Below are 16716 nucleotides of genomic sequence, written 5' to 3'. Positions count from 1 at the left end.
TATTTTCTATCCATGCTTCTTCAAAACATTCTATTAAGTTAATGAAATACAATTTGCCTTTCAATAAATCTGTGCTGGTTTTCCTTTATTAAGTCAAATTTATCCTTAAACATTAATATTTATGCCAATTAAAAACCCACATTCTCTTACAAGTGAAAGCCCTTTCCAAATGATATAGCAAAATAAAACTCCAGTTCAGCCAACATAATGGGAAGCATCTCAAACAAATCAACTCTGGTATATTAGCATTTCACAAAACCTATGAATTTTCTTTGGTTCTTCTGAAGAAATGATAACAATTTGAATCAAACGATGGATTTTCCAATTTAGTTAGTAATTAACATGAACATTTATAATCCTGGGAATATCCCGACCCATACCATCTATTTTCATGCAATCTTTGGACTATATTTACAAAAAATGAGGAAAATATTCTGTATTCCTCCAACCCTTTAAATATTGGTTTATCATAAATTTGGATATTCTTAATAAATTTGTAATATGCTGATCTAAAAATATGAAATTAGTATGATTTCTAAACATTTCTAATCATTTTAAGTATTGAATTTGCTTTGATAGTATTCAATTTATATTATACTCAATAATTTTCAATACAATATATAAAAAAATCAAATAAAACAGCATGCTTTAAATTGCAGAGTTAAATAATAGCCACAAATAAGAATGCTTTGCTATGTAAAGTTCACATCTTGGCATTCTAAACATGAACTGCCTGTGATTTGTGCATAGACTTAAACTAGTCAACTCGAACATTAAATAGCACTTTCCTTGAATTGTCTACCCTACTCTCTTTTTATACTGAGAAACCATAGCATTTATACGTTCTTACTTTAAAGAAACATCTAAGCATTTTGTGAACCATTACATTGTCCAACATTTATAAATGGTCTCATAACTCAAAAACTGTACGTTATATATGATTAAAATTAAATAAATCACAAACAATAAACATTAAACCTAATATTTCTAAGTTATTTGCAAACATTATTTTTCTTACAACTATATCACATGCACCAAACAAGACAATAGCTTTTCTGCAAACAGCAAGAAAGTCATACGATATTTAATTCATTTCACTTTCTACTTTAGAGTGCCAAGATATTGCATAAATTATTCTTAAGGGTTGTTAACATTACAATTCATTCTTAAGCTCTTTTTTTTTCAAACATCCAACCTTATTCCAATTCTTATACCCTACAGGATTTATTCCATTTTTCATTAGCTTCTGGACTGAACACTTCTTACTTTTGAAGCCTTTGCTCCATTAAATCTGCCTGTTCTCAAACAAATCCCATCAGGTCCAAATTTCCCACTTATTTCTCTGCTATCTACTCTCTCTTACATGCCACTCAATTCTTCCTTTTTCCTGTATCAACTCTCTTACAATTCATCCACATAAAGGAATAATTAATCTACAAGCACATCTTTGGTGTACGGGAGGAAATCAGCGTCCAAGTGAAACTGACACATCACAGGAAAGAGTTGCAAACTCCCCACAGACAGCATTGGAGTTCCAAACTGAACTTCAACCCTGGAGCTATAAGACAGCAGTGCTAATTTCAGCAATCACTATGTCAGCAGATGTAGCTATGGGAAACAGAAAGTCAGCATTGAGAACAGCACAAGTTTTAGGTACTAAAATTAAGACAGCATCATGGTTCAAATGATTTGCACGTGTATCTAAAATAATATAAAGCAAACTAGTCAGGCACAGAAGAGGAAAGTTCTACTTCCAAGCAGCATAGGGCATGCAGTAAATTATCTCCTTCATATTATCCAAACGAGAGAAATGTCAGAATAATCAGAGCTGATACAACTTTCATGAGCTCTTCCAATGAAATAATGCAGAGGATTAATCATTTCCAACTAAATAAAAAAATATGAATGTTGGAAAAACTGTTGTTATCCACTTCTACAGCTTTTGATGTCAAACACCGGGACACATCTTTGAATTTACAATGACTAATTTGTGTTCACTAGTCACAAGCCATTTGGAACAGATTGTACCCACCATTAAACCTCTGGGTGCATAATTCTGAGAAAAGCCAGCTCCCAACAGATCAACACAGTACAGAACAAAATTGAAGGTAATAGCATACCCCAGGAATTACCTACACATTTCCCACCTTTGGATCCCTGGATATTCATATAATCCTTTGCAATTTTAATTTTAAAAATATCCTAGTACAAACAATAAACTCATTGCGTTCTGATTCAAATAGGAAAGTTCTACCACTAAGATAAAGAATTGCATGTGAAAAATTTCATGCTGTGGCACATATTATGGATTGAGCACCAATGGAAATACATTATATTATTTGAATATGCACCTAAGTGGGAATTATTAACATATTTACACATTTTAGTCACGAATAACAGTTAACATAGAAGATCAGTAGCTTTTGCTACTTTAAGTGATTTTCATACTTTTTGGTTACACTCATTTCTAGGGTTTCACTGACAAATTAGTAATCCTTTCATTGATTTGCTGAAATACAATACCCACATCCCCTGACCAAGTTAATTCAAGGTGTTAAGCTCCTCCTGTTACAGTTCCCAGGCTTTAATTAGCTGGAGGACTCACATTATTCCAACAGTCCTAGTGAGCCTTGGATCATGAGCAGATAGCTTCAGTTATTGTGAAGGGCAGAGGATTCGGCTGAGAATCTGAGTTCCATGAAGAGCTCATCAGCACAGGAGAGTCCTCTCCTGGGTTGAAAAGGAGCCAATAGGAAGTTGTGCCCAATGATGTCACCTGAGACATACATTTCCACAAAAAACATTTAAAAAGTAACTACATCCTCTATTTTCTGCAGAATTTTAAAAAAATGTTCTACCCAAATAATGTTTGAAGAACTAATGTACCATAATTTAGATTTTATTATGGTACACTAGTTCTTCAAACATTAGGTTTAGATTCAATTTTGTTATTGTGCCAAATACAGATACAAAGTCAATTAAATGAAATTAGCATCTAACCTAATGATTCCCAAAGTGGGCTTGCCACCTCCCCTGGGGACAGTGGAAAGATCCAAGGGGGCAGTCAGAGGGTGGTGGATGTTTGTTTCTTGAAGACGTGCTCTGGACAGGACACGTGCCACATTCACATCTGCAAGGGCCAAGGCTGCAGGTTGTAAGAATTTCAAATTATCTTCAGGTTGTAATGTACATTTAAATTATGTAAAAATACACTGACATACCCCCTTATTTTTGGCCCCAACCACCTACCCATTGAGCTCCCAACGACAGATCCTCGTCCAGAGCGACTGCCCATCAAGCTCCTGACGGTTGATCCTTAATCCATCTGCCCACCCATCGAGCTCCAGACGGCCTAATCGTAGTTCCTCACCACAGCCGCTCACCCTTTGAGCTCCCTACAGTTGATTCTCACCCCAGCCGCCTGCCCAACGAGCTCCCATCGGCCTGATCACAGATCCTCACCCCAGCCATCCACCCATTGAGCTCCTGACGGCCCGATCATGGATCCTCCCCTCAACCGCCCACCCATCGAGCTCCTGACGGGTGATCTTTCCCCCGAATGCCCACCCATCCAGCCCCCGATGGCCGATCCTCACCCTGGATGCCCACCCATTGAGTTCCCGAGGGCCTGAAGACAATGTAGTTACAGTTGAGATGTAAATTTACCCTTTCATATTGCTAAATAAATTGGTTTACAAAAAGTTTTATTTGTGAAATACATTCACTTGTCTATAGTGTTAGATTAGTTGTTTGAAATTTGTGCTAGACCTAATACAAAGAAAGAGGTATGTGTACACTGTATGTGTGTGGAGGGGCACTAGGGATGTGGCCTGGGAGCCAAGAGGGCAGTAGCCTGATAAAGTTTAGGAACCACTGATCTAACCAGAAGTACAAAGAATAGTGCTATTTATAAGTAAATGCGCATAAAAGCAAGCGCTCTAGCAAACAAACAAGTATAACAGTACTGTCAGTACAATATGGGGGCAATACTGCTCAGTACTGTTAGGTTCAGCAGGGTCACAGCCTCAGGAAGAAGCTCTTCCTGAGCCTGCTGGTTCGGAAGCAGAGGATCCTGTAGCATCTACGAGATGGAAGGAAAGTAATAAGTCCATAGTTAAGGTGAAATGCATCCTTGATAATGCTTTTCGCCCTGCCCAGGCAGTGTTTCTGATAGATGTTCTCAATGGAGCAATTGGGTGCCAATAATCCACTGGGCAGTTTTCACCATCTACTGGATTGATTTACGGTCTGATTCGAGGCAGTTGCCATACTACACTGTGATGCTGTAGCTGTGTATGCTTTAAATGGTACAGCAGTAAAAATCCATCAGTATCCTGGGATCGAGGTGAGCTTTCTTGATGCTCTGCAAAAAATAAAGGTACTATTGAGCCTTTTTGATCAGGGTGGAGGAAGTCAGGGCTAGGTGAGATCATCGGAAATATGGACACCAAAGAATTTGAAGCTTGATACATGTTTCAATTCAGCTCCACTGATGTATATAGGGGCATGAGTGTGGATCCCAGCACACTTGAAGTCCACAATGATTTTGATCTTCTGGGTGTTAAGGGCCAGGTTATTTTCAACACACTACATGGCCAGGTGCTGGACCTCATCCCTGTAGGCCATCTCATCATCCCCTCTGATCAGGACAACCACCGTGATGTTGTCCGCAAACTTGATCATGGAGTTAGAACTTGAACACAGTCATAGGTGAAAAGGGAGTACAGAAGAGGGTTCAGCACACAGCCCTGCGGCACGTCAATGCTCAGGGTGAGAACAGATGAGGAGAGATGGTCTAACTTAACAGATTGGGGTCTGTTTGTCAGAAATTCTAAGGTCCAATTACAATGGGATGAGCTGATACCAAGCTGGTGAAGTTTGGCGATCAGCATTGAGGAAACCACAGTATTGAATGCCAAATTAAAGTCAATGAACAGCATTCTGACATAAGAGTTGGGGCTGTCCAAGTGTGTCAGGGCAGACAGAGTGAAGTGCTGTGGAGATGGCATCTCATTCAACCTGCTGGTGCGATAGGCAAATTGATGGAAGTTCAGAGTGGGAAAATAGGATTTCAAATGTGATATAACAGATAAATAAGAGGGAAATGCTGATAATCTTAATAAAATTAGAATAATATGTTATTCCATCAAATATATTACTGATTATGTCAGAACCCCCGATAATGAAATTCTTATCCATTTTTCTTTCCTATCCCGCACTATTATGTTAAAGAGCAGCAATTAATCAAATTTTGAATCCAAATTTTTAAAGTTCAATATCGACATAACTTTGAAGAGATCCAATGACAATGTTGTTCAACGACAATTAGTGTAAGCTACAACTGAAGCCTTGTAATGCAATTCGAAAAGCTCAACACTAATCTTGATTAAATGCGTGCAGTGTCACTTGTCCATTAATGAAAATATGTTGTACATTTCAGGTTCTTGTTATGAGGTAAACTATCTACACATTTAAATTACGTAGGGTTTGGATCAAATTTACGATTAATGCCTTATTAATCATGGTATCAATGGCAGGTTAGTGTGGATCAAGGTATTTAAAATTTTATTAAAATCCAATGGAAAATAATTATTTTTTTCATATTAACCAGTGTATTGTGCACATTCTCCCTTGGTTTAACTTCCGAAAAGTACACCCAACATTTATAAAAGTTAAATTCCTCCTGCCATTCCTTGCCCCTACTTCTGTGTTGTAATCTTAGATAAAACCATCAATTTTAGTACCAAAAATATTCTCATCCACATCGTTAATATAAGACATCCGTTCTACAGATGGGCAACCAGAACAACACAATATGCCAAGTGTGATCTCTCCAACATTTTGCAGTTATTAAATAATATCCCCACGCATGTCAAGTCATGACCTGATAATTTATTATAGAAAAGTTGATAAATAACAGCCAATATGCTAAAAAAAACTTCCAGGTATAGTATTGTTTTAAATTTTTTCTGAGAATAGCTTACATCTCTCTGTGAAAAGTATGACATTTTCAAATGGCAAATTAAGTTCAACGCTGATAAATGTAATAAAGATCATTCTATGAGAAACAGAGGGTGCATTATTATTATTAATGAGAGTTAAAAGCAGACCTTTTTGTTTAAAATTGAGTTGTCCGCTTACAGTCCTCAAGTGAGCAGGCATGTTAAATGAAAAGATGAGCAATACAACGTCCGGATTTATGGGGTCCATTATGCCTTGAAACCTGCAGACCACAAGACAAAGAATGTGACGTGATAAGATTAATTTGTTTTTGGGGACAAGTGAGATTGATTTGGTTAACAATGTAAGAATTAATAATTTGCTAATTTTACAAGTTATAGCCAACCAGTATGTGTAGAATATGAAAGAAGAACAGGTTCTTTGATTATATGTATGAGCAGTGAGTGAGCTCTTGGTTTTTCTCCTCAGACCAGAATTGCGACCGGTGCCAAGGAACTCTGAGCCTCTCCAAGCCACCCATCATTAATGAATAATCGAAGAGCAGAAGGGTATGAGGCTGGCTGTTTATTGATTGTTATAGTGTATATTGGACTTATCATTCTGTAAATCTTTCATATTACTTATTTCACTTTAATAAAATGCTGTTACACCTTTGATGCGTTATTTCTCCCTCATTGATCCAAATCCTCGTAAACCTGTTTATTTTACCTTGTTACAGTGGAAAAGAGGAAGAAAGGGATCTTTGTGAACAAACACACCAACCACAACATTCCATCACTCATTTATTTATGAAGTAACAGAATTAATAAAAATAGAGAACTTTGGCTCAACTTTTAGTTCGACTAAACTTGTGAAATTTGTACAATACTATTTGCTAAATTATTAAAAGGGTTCAGAGGCAATGGAAAGTGTGAAGAAAAACATACCACCCTGGACATGCTCTGTTCTCATTGTTGCCATCAGGAAAGAGATATAGGTGTCACAAGACTTGTAACATCAGGTTCAAGAACAGTTGCTACCACTCCACCACAACGCTCCTACAACAAATCCAATCAGACACTAATTTAAGGATTTTTATTTTGCACATTATTTATTACTGATTTTTTTAAACTGTATTGCAGTTTGTTTACGTCTTTCTTTGTTTATATTTCTCCTTTGTATACGGATCTTTTTCTTGAGTACAGTGTCTAGTTACTGATAAGAAGAAATTCTGCCTGACCAGCAGGAAAAAGAATCTCAGAGTTGTATGTGATGACATGTATGCATTTGACAATAAACATAAACCAGTGGTTTTACAAACTGCCCCCCTAAACTCACATACTATCTTTAGCAATCCCTTACAGAGCATCTATAGTATAGGCATTCCTTAAGGTGGAATGTGAGTGTGTGGGGGGGGGGGGGGGAGGGGCAGGAGGTGGAGTTTGAAAACCACTGACATAAACTGTGAACTTTGTACTTTACATAAATGCTACCACGTTTAATTTATTTAACTCTGTGAAAAGCATGCATGGATACTTTCAAAAGCCTCATGCATTACAATTCTTAGCAATAAACAAGGCAGAGGTAGAAGCAAAAACTGTTGAGGTGAAGATAATCAGAATTTCACATCATTTTTTTCTCCTCTCCATCTATGTGTTCATCCATCCTCCCCTTGTTCCCACCTTCACCCTTCACTTTCCCTGTGTGTGTGTGTGTGTGTGTGTGTGTGTGTGTGTGTGTGTGTGTGTGTGTGTGTGTGTGTGTTTTTCTCCTCACTCATTCTTCAATGAGACTTGCTGCTCAGCTGTTCAGGAAGCAGCCCTTCACTGAGTCCTCAAACATATTGCTCCCTATCCAATTATCCTCCTCTTTCTTCTTTCATCCAGATTTATCTTCAGATTCACCCTTTTTTTCCTCAGACGCTGCCCAGCAAAGCAAGTAGGCAAGGTCTTGCCTCCTTCCTAATTCTCATAATATTTTATCCTCTCCTCTCTCCCCATCCCTGGATTCTCTCACCCTTCCCTCAGCAAGTCCTGTGGCCAGTAAATTACAAGTTATAAAGAATCAGAAATAAGCATGAACTGCATGTTGATTTAGTAGCTTGTTAAATGTGGACCCACTGCAATTCGTCTATTGTCACAATCACTCCACACCAAATCCAATGTCGCAGGCTCTCCAATCAGCTTTGGATTACCTCGAGAACAGCAATTCATACATACGGTTGCTCTTCATTGGCTACAGCTCAGCCTTCAATAACATTATTTCCTCAGTGCTGGTCAAGAAGCTATAAACTCTGGGCCTCCGTACCCACCTCTGCAACTGGATCTTTGATTTTCTCATCGGAAGACTACAGTCAGTATGAATTGAAAACGTCTCCTCTTCACTGATTATCAACATAGGCGTACCCCAAGGATGCGTGTTTAGCCCACTGCTCTACTCATTATACACCCCGTGACTATGTGGTCAGGTACAATTCCAATGCTATCTACAAATTTGCTGATGACACCACAGTTGTCAGCAGAATCACAAACAACCATGAGGAAGTGTCCAGGAGGGAGAGAGATCAGATCTTTGAGTGGTGTTACACCAACAACCTTGTGTTCAATGTTAGCAAAACTAAGGAGATGATTGTGGACTTCAGGAAGAAGTCACAGGAACGTGACCCTGTCCTTAACGAGAGCTCAGTAATGGAGATGGTCAAGATTTTCAGATTACTGGGTGTCAACATCTCCAAGGGTCTGTCCTGGAGCCTCCACGTTGATGCAATCACAAAGAAGCCTCACCAGTGTCTATATGTTGTGAGGTGTTTGAGAAGATTCGGTACACCACCAAAGACTTTTGTAAACTTCTACAGGTATACCATGGAGAGCATTCTGGCTGGTTGTATCACTGCCTGGTATGGTGGCGCCAAATCTCCATATAACACTTTATGCCATGGAAACAGGCCATTTCGGCCTTTCAAGTCCATGCCGGTTCACTCAAACAACTCCACTAGATTCCCCCGACCTATTCTCCACCCAAAACCCTCAAACCCCCTCCTATCCATGTATATATCCAGCCTCCTCTTAAATGAAAGAATTGACTCTGCCTCAACTATTTCAGTGAACAAAAGACATTGCCTTACTTTTCATGCACCATTATTTTTATTTTTTTTATATTTATTGTTGTAAGATGGTTATAATATGAATGTTTGCTCTATGATGCTGCTGCGAACCATCAAATTTTGTGATTTAGAATATATTGTCATGAACAAACCTTCTGAAACCTTCATTGTTGTTCTCAAGATTAAGGCAGGCCATAAAGGCAGACTGGAAAGGGATGGTCTGACACATTTGGGGGAAACAATCCAATAGTTTACTTAAATCACATGTGGACAGAAATTCAGTTTATAACAAAAAAAGATGGATAACCCTATATTAATACATTTGATTAGAATTATGAGGCCAGTGCATTAGATATGTTAGTGAACCGGTGCGGACTCGAAAGGCCGACATGGCCTGTTTCCGCTCCGTAAATGGTTATATGGTTATGGTTATATGGATGTCAATATGTTTGTGGTTATTACTTCCACTAAATAGGACCAGGATGTACCAGCACATAAATAATATACATATTTCAAAGATTGATTTCATAAAAATTGCCCAAAGGAGTTTGTAATATATACATTCCCACTCTTATAATAATTTACCAGCTTATTTTTATTTATATTTGTGTCAAATATAATTACAAACCTAATGCAACTTCTGAAGGAAATTTATAGATGTTGTCAAACAGCAATAGCAAACACCTAAGTAGTTCTAACTTTGCACTTCCATAAATATTTGAAAACTATTACTGCCAAGAAATGTTTTCCTGTTATAGTCGGTGAAAAACATAAAGAAAACATCATTTCCTAATGGTTTCACATAGTTATATTCAGAATAGCAAATTCACTTAAATGTAATCCTACTTCGTTTGCTTGCTTTTAGAAAAAAATAAAATTTAGAAAGAGACTTTACATAATTTCATCAAACGGAAACTCTATGCAATAAAAATCTAAATAATATTTTTAATGCAGAAATACTTCAGAAAAGAAATCAACTCATAATAAAACTTATTTAATCAACTTGCTCAATGTTAGATTATTACCCCCTTGCCTCTACCTAAAGTAAATCATCTTTCTAATTGCTACCTGTTTCTTTAAATTCTATTCAGCTTTAGTTAAAGTTCCATTGTATTATGCATAAAATAATTGTCAGGTTTAACCAGCTGTACAAGTTTTAGCATATATGAGCACAGACTAAAAAAAGTTAGTTATTCCAAAAATGGTAGTACAAAAGTGGTTTTGCTGGATGAAGAACATTTCCTTTCTGAGCGTTTTTGTATTTTGTTTTGATCTTCGATTTAATAGTCAGAACTACTGTTGCTATTTTAATTAACTATATCTAATAGAAGCATTGATTGCTCTGCTGGCATTGCAAAGGAACTTGGACCACTTTGTCCAGGGATCACATGTTGTTGGGCATGTCCAAAACAATGAAATCTTAACTGGATTGCACGGAATTTGGCAGATAAATGGAAGTTGTATCTTCACCCTTTGACCATGCCACCATCGCCCAAATATCCAATGTTTTCTGTGCCCTATGGTCAGCCTCCCTCAACAAAAATGAATGTCTCTGACATCCCTTTTCCCATCTCAAATGGAATTGCATCTTTCAGAATGAAAGATATTTATCATTGTTAGAAATCAATCATTTTAATCCCAAACATCACTGCTGAAAGAAAAATAGAAAAACTCATCTGCCAGGCAACATTTGTGGAAAGAGGAACAGTTACTTCCCAAGTTCCTTAGAGCATCAGGCCTAATAATCTTCAGCTGAATCATCAATGACCTTCCTTGTTTGTGAATTTAGAAGTGTTGATGGATAATGATGACTGCACCATGTTCAAAGTGTTAGGGTTAGGCTCAGCAAATGAAGCAGTCCATTCATGAATGGAGCAAGCTGGGTAAATGGCAAATAAATTTTGTGCCAGAGAAATCCCAGGTAATTACCAAATTCTACATATAACAATCAACAGCATTATGCCAAGCCCTAACCATCAACATACTTAAGCCTTAGAACTCTTTCTGCCTACCCTACAAGATAAGTTCAGCAGGTCAAAACAATGGACCATTCATAACAAGTGAAAATCACACATTAGAGGCATCCAGATATGAAGAAGGCCACTGTGCACATTAGGAATGTTTCTTGCATCATCCAATATGATAAGTGTATTCACAAGGAACAAGGAGGCATATGTTGGGTATAGGCAGCTGCAACCAAGCAAATACCTTGAGGATTGCAAGTGAAACCAGGAGGGCAAAAAGACAGATGAAATATAGAATCATAAATTGATTCTATGTTCAGTATATGAAAAGCAAAAGAGAATAGATCCCCCTAAAGATTAACGTGATAATATACACACAGTCACAAGAGATCAGCGAGGACTGAAATTAATATTTCTCATCTGTATTTACTGAGGAAAATGTAATGGAAGTGAGAAAATTGAGGGAAGGCAATAAGTGATGTCTTATTACATAGCACATCCTCTTTTGTAATATAAGGGTATTAAAGCGCATAAAGGTGGTAAGGGCTTGACCAAATTTATCCTAGGATATTAGGGAATAAATTGCTGGGCTCGTCACAAAGATGTATGTGTTATCATTAGCCATGGTTAGGTAGACAGGACTAGAGGAAAGCTAATTTTGTGCCTTTATTTAAGAAAGGCTGCAAAAACGGGCCAGGGAACAACAGCCCAGTGAGCCAAAATCTGAGGAGCGCAAGTTAATTCTGAAAGACAGGGTTTGTTTGCATTTTGAAAGACAAGAACTAGTTAAGGATAGTTAGCATAATTTTGTGCATAGAAAATCATGTCATAAATTTAAATGAATTGGTATGAATAGGCAACCAAGAGAATTAATTAAGAAAATACGGTAGATATAGATAGATTTTAGCAAGGCCTTTGGTCAGACCCCATATGGTGACCCAGTCTGAAAAGAATCTAGGTTGAGCTAGCCAATTGGTTATGAAATTGGCTTGGTGGTAGAAGTCAGAGGGTTGTTTGCCAGATTGGTCAGCCTGTGACAAGTGGTGTGCCACAAGGATCAATGGTGGGACCACTTTTATTCACCCTCTATATTAACAATTTGAATGAGAGTGCAACTGGCACAGTTAATAAATTTGTGGATGCCACAATGGATTGCAGGCTCCAGGGAGCAGCGGACCAGTGCAGGGCACCAGAAACAGGGAGAACACCACCTCCCCCACCCTGTTGAGAAGAAAAAGCAGAGGAAATGACTCTACAGGATGGTGTCCACTGCAGCAGACTAGCAAGGGCTCAGAGACTGGAGGACGTAACAAGATGTTAACCATGGCAGCAGACCGCCGACGGGCTCAGCAGTTGAAGGACCCACACAGACTGCAGGTTGTCAAGAGGCTTGCAGTCAAGGTTCTCACAGAACCGGGATTCATGAGGGTGCTAAGGGCAACAAGAGCTCCCAAGGGCCGAGGACATTGAAGACTTCCTGATCGTGTCGGAGCTATGGACCTGCAGCTTGCATTGCCAATTGATCAAACAGGGCTCTGTGAGGCTGCAGGAGTGCTGGAGACAAATCCACAGACATTGAGTGTCTCTGAAGGTACTCTCTTTTGCAACTCTTTCTCTCCAGCTGTAAGGGACGCCAGGCAAGACTAATGACTTTGTCTAACTTATGGCAGGCAGAAGAAAATTGTGTGGAACATTACATTTTCTGTGTTATTACATGACAATAATGGAATCTTGAATGTTGAATTATCTGAGATTGTAACAGGATCTATATCAGAGCTAGAGTTTATTTCTCTTTGGAGCAACAAAGGACTTAATAGAGGTATACAAGATTATGAGGGGCTCAGATAGGGTGGACACCCAGTATTTTTCTTTGCCCCTGTGGTCCACAGTTTTTCATTTGTAATCAAACAATTCACGAGATTAAAGTGCACATTCTAGATTTTATTCAATTTTTAGACATTTAGTTTCAAAAGCGTATTATAAATGTTGAAGATTGTTATGAAAGAGGTAAATTAATGACATTTGAACAACTAAAATGTACATATCGAATACCCCAAATTTCTCTTTTGTTACTTTTAGCTGAGAGTGTATCTGAGAGATAAGACCAATCATGTTTCTACCTGCCTGTAGTGAAGTAGAAATTCTTATCAGAAGAGAAATTTTTAAGAAATTTACTCCTGTAATATATTCTTTATTACAATCAGGAACTCCTAAATGTGGAGTCCATAAATCTAGACAGAGGTGGGAACTGGAATTAAATGCCACATTTGATGAGCGAAGATTGGCGGATCTTTGTAGAGATTGCATGACTAAGATTATTAATGTAAGATATAAATTAGTTCAGTATAATTTCCTAAATCAGTTATATTTTACACCACAAAAAATTGAAAAAGTTGAAATCAGACTTATCAGACCAATGTTTCAGATGTGGTGAAGAAATGTAAACATTTTTTTACATTCAACTTCGTTATCCAACCTTTTTGGTTGGAATCAACAAACTTTTTGGAACAAGTTACAGGTGTCGTATTTCCACAAATTCCAGATTTATTTTTATTAGGAAATGTTGAAGGAACAAAGCCTAAATTAAAATTGTCAATATAATTGCATTAACAGTGGAAAGAAAATATATTGCAGTTACTTGGAAATCAGGTATGCATTTGAGTATGTCTCGATGGAATGCAGAAATTCAAAGAAAGAAAAAGTCCCAAATGCCTATCCAAAAGATCAGAAACATTCCACAGGAGGCAGGATGTGGATGTGCCAATGACTACTCTCTGCAGAATACTTCATGAACAGAAATACAAAGGCTACGCTGCAAGATGCAAACCACTAGTTAGCCACAGAAACAAGATGGCCAAATTACAGTTTGTCATGAAGTATTTAAAAGAGCCTACAGAATTCTGGAAAAAGGTCCTGTGGACAGTCTGGCAGTGCATGAGACCATGGATGGACATTCAATAAGGGAATGGTAAGGAGAATTGAAATGGGTGGCCACTGGGAGATCCATGCTATTGCAACAGGCACAGCTAAGATGTGCTTCACTTGGTCCATCTCTAGCAATACTCCTTCTTTCCTTGATCTATCTCCATCTCAAGAGACAAACTCTCGACAGACATCTTCTATAAACCCACAAACTCCCACAGCCACCTTAACTACACTTCTTCCCATCCTGTACCTTGTAAGGATTCCATTCTATTCTCTCAATTCCTCCTCTCATCTGCATCCAGGATGAGGACTTCCATGCCAGAGTATCAGAGATGTCTTCCTTCTTCAACAATGTGCTTTTCCTTCTACCACCATCAAGTCAGCACTCGCCCGCATATCCTCCATTACCCACATAGCTGTCCTGGCCACCTTAACCCTCATGTGCAACGAAAACTTGTCCTCACCTACCATCCCATCAGCCTCCAACACATCCTCCTCTACCATACCATCACCTATTACATGACTCCACCACAAGACAAATATTCCCTTCTCTTCCCTCCACAGGGACCACTCCCTCTGTGACTCCCTTGTCCACTCCTCCCTCCCAACCTACAGGAAAGATCTACATTCACCAACCAGGTTGCAAATCTTAGTCCATATCTCAGCCTTGAATGGCCACTTGCCCAGTACTATAAGCTTCTGCCCTCAACCTCAGTCTCAGTACAATCAACTGTGGCTGATCTATGGCTATGGTAGCGCTAGCAGACAACAGTTCATTCCAGGTTCCCACCATTATCAGCTTACTACAATGGGGAAGACAAGGATTCTCAGCGGGTTGCATGCACATTAGTTTACAAGAAGGGTACATTTTGAACCAGGTTCCCACCACAGGAAAGCACAGCAGCAAGGAGCATAGTGGTTTGCACTAGCTTCGACACAGCAGTGCTATCATTAATGAAAAACAATGCACATGTACTCTGATTTTCCATATCTCCCTCTGACTAACTTTTTAGACATTTATTGCTCAGTTTTGAAATATGTGACATCAACTAATGAACATAAAGTACTGGTATGTCATGATTTCAAAAACTACCTGATCCTCAGATTCCTCCCAATGATGTGGTTCTTCATTTAATCCAATACTTTTCATAGTTTCTTGATGATCACCTTACAGTTAAACATTTATTTCTCAATAGGATACAGTACATACTTAATGAGATTGTTGTTTTTTTAAATTACTTGGACCAATTACCAGTTTATCTATTAAATTTCATTGCAATAAATCTAATTTATTTGATAAGGAGCTGCTGGAACTCAGCCTATCATAGAACACTACAACAAAGAAATAGGCCATTCAGCCCTGCTAGTCTGCATCAAACATTTTTCTGCCTCATCCCACTGATGTGCAACTGGACCATGTCCTTCCAGACCCCTTTTCCATAAATGTAAAATTGAGCCTGCATTTACCAATTCAGCTGGCAGCTTGATCCACACTCCCATCACATTGTGAAGAAGTTTCTCCAAATATTCCCTTTAAACTTTTCTCCTTTCACCCTTAACCCATGTCCTCTAGTTTTTATCTCACCTCACCATTCATCCATAGGTGGAATGGCAGTCAGTAGTTTGGGTCAAACCATTTCTACCCATGATGCTGTCTGACCTGCTGAGCTCATCCAAGATTCCAGCATTTTCAGCATTTGTGTTTCACAATCTAATTTCCTATCTGAAATCTCATACTTGTGCATCTGTGTTAAGTTTAACAATTTAGTTTTGATTTAAATATGTCACTCTCTGACTCACTGATAATTGCACTTTCCTACAGTGTTCCTTCTTTCTTTGGCTTGGCTTCACGGACGAAGATTTATGGAGGGGGTAAAAGTCCACGTCAGCTGCAGGCTCGTTTGTGGCTGACAAGTCCGATGCGGGACAGGCAGACACGGTTGCAGCGGCTGCAGGGGAAAATTGGTTGGTTGGGGTTGGGTGTTGGGTTTTTCCTCCTTTGCCTTTTGTCAGTGAGGTGGGCTCTGCGGTCTTCTTCAAAGGAGGTTGCTGCCCGCCAAACTGTGAGGCGCCAAGATGCCTTATTGTATTAATAAATAGTCAAATCTCATTATGAAAGACCAAATCCAAAATAATCAATTTTCTGGTTGGTTCCATGATGAATTATTTGAAGAAATTCTTTTTAATTCATTCTAAAAACTCATTCTTCAAACAACTTTTATTTTATCCAATCTGTATGTGAAAAGTAAATTGACCCACCCCACATTTCTTGATTTACTCGACACACATTGCTCCTTTCTCGTGATCTGTGTTCATTGCAAAAGTATAGCTGATTATTTAGGTGGTGGGAGTTGCTATGAACTTTTCCTAGGAATGTTTCCTTTTTGTCCTTTGACCAAGAACAGGTCCAGCACAGGACTTTCCAGGTACAAGTCAAATTCAATATAACACACACTTTTCTTCTTGCCTGGCAGTGTAAGAAACACACACGAGTAATCTCTCCTGACATGAGTGCAATTTGTCAGACTAAGGATTTATTGAAAGTATATCTTCCTGAGGGGAGATATTCAAAGTAAAAAAATAATACTTAGCATTTGATAACATTACTATCAAGTAAAGATAATTTTATGATCAAAATTAAAAAAAGACGAAGATGAACTATAAAAGTTAAACATGTGAGCCATATAAAGAAACAGTATCTCTGAATTCCTAAAGAATTAATGTGCACAAAATTTACAACTACAATATCTGATATGGTTTAGGAGGGCTGGAAGGAATTTCATG

At 38.3% G+C, this 16716-nt stretch overlaps 1 protein-coding gene across 3 annotated transcripts in view; it reads right to left on the bottom strand.

Moving 5' to 3' along the window:
* The window catches only part of LOC138746749 (potassium voltage-gated channel subfamily A member 4-like), a 33151-nt gene that overhangs the window by 9427 nt on the left and 7008 nt on the right, over positions 1 to 16716 (bottom strand). The window contains exons 2-4 of one of the 3 annotated variants that reach the window (XM_069905126.1): positions 6888 to 6998; positions 6111 to 6223; positions 3001 to 3145 (exon numbers count right to left, since the gene is read on the bottom strand). The gene's annotated coding sequence lies outside the window, so the exon portion shown is untranslated. The remainder of the gene's footprint in view (positions 1 to 3000; positions 3146 to 6110; positions 6224 to 6887; positions 6999 to 16716) is intronic. The other 2 variants (XM_069905119.1, XM_069905133.1) reach the window with 2 other exon arrangements.

The sequence above is a fragment of the Narcine bancroftii genome, chromosome 1 (assembly GCF_036971445.1).
Source record: "Narcine bancroftii isolate sNarBan1 chromosome 1, sNarBan1.hap1, whole genome shotgun sequence".
Taxonomy (NCBI): domain Eukaryota; kingdom Metazoa; phylum Chordata; class Chondrichthyes; order Torpediniformes; family Narcinidae; genus Narcine; species Narcine bancroftii.
Note: the sequence above shows the minus strand (reverse complement) of the source record. Positions and strands in the feature narration are given on the sequence as shown.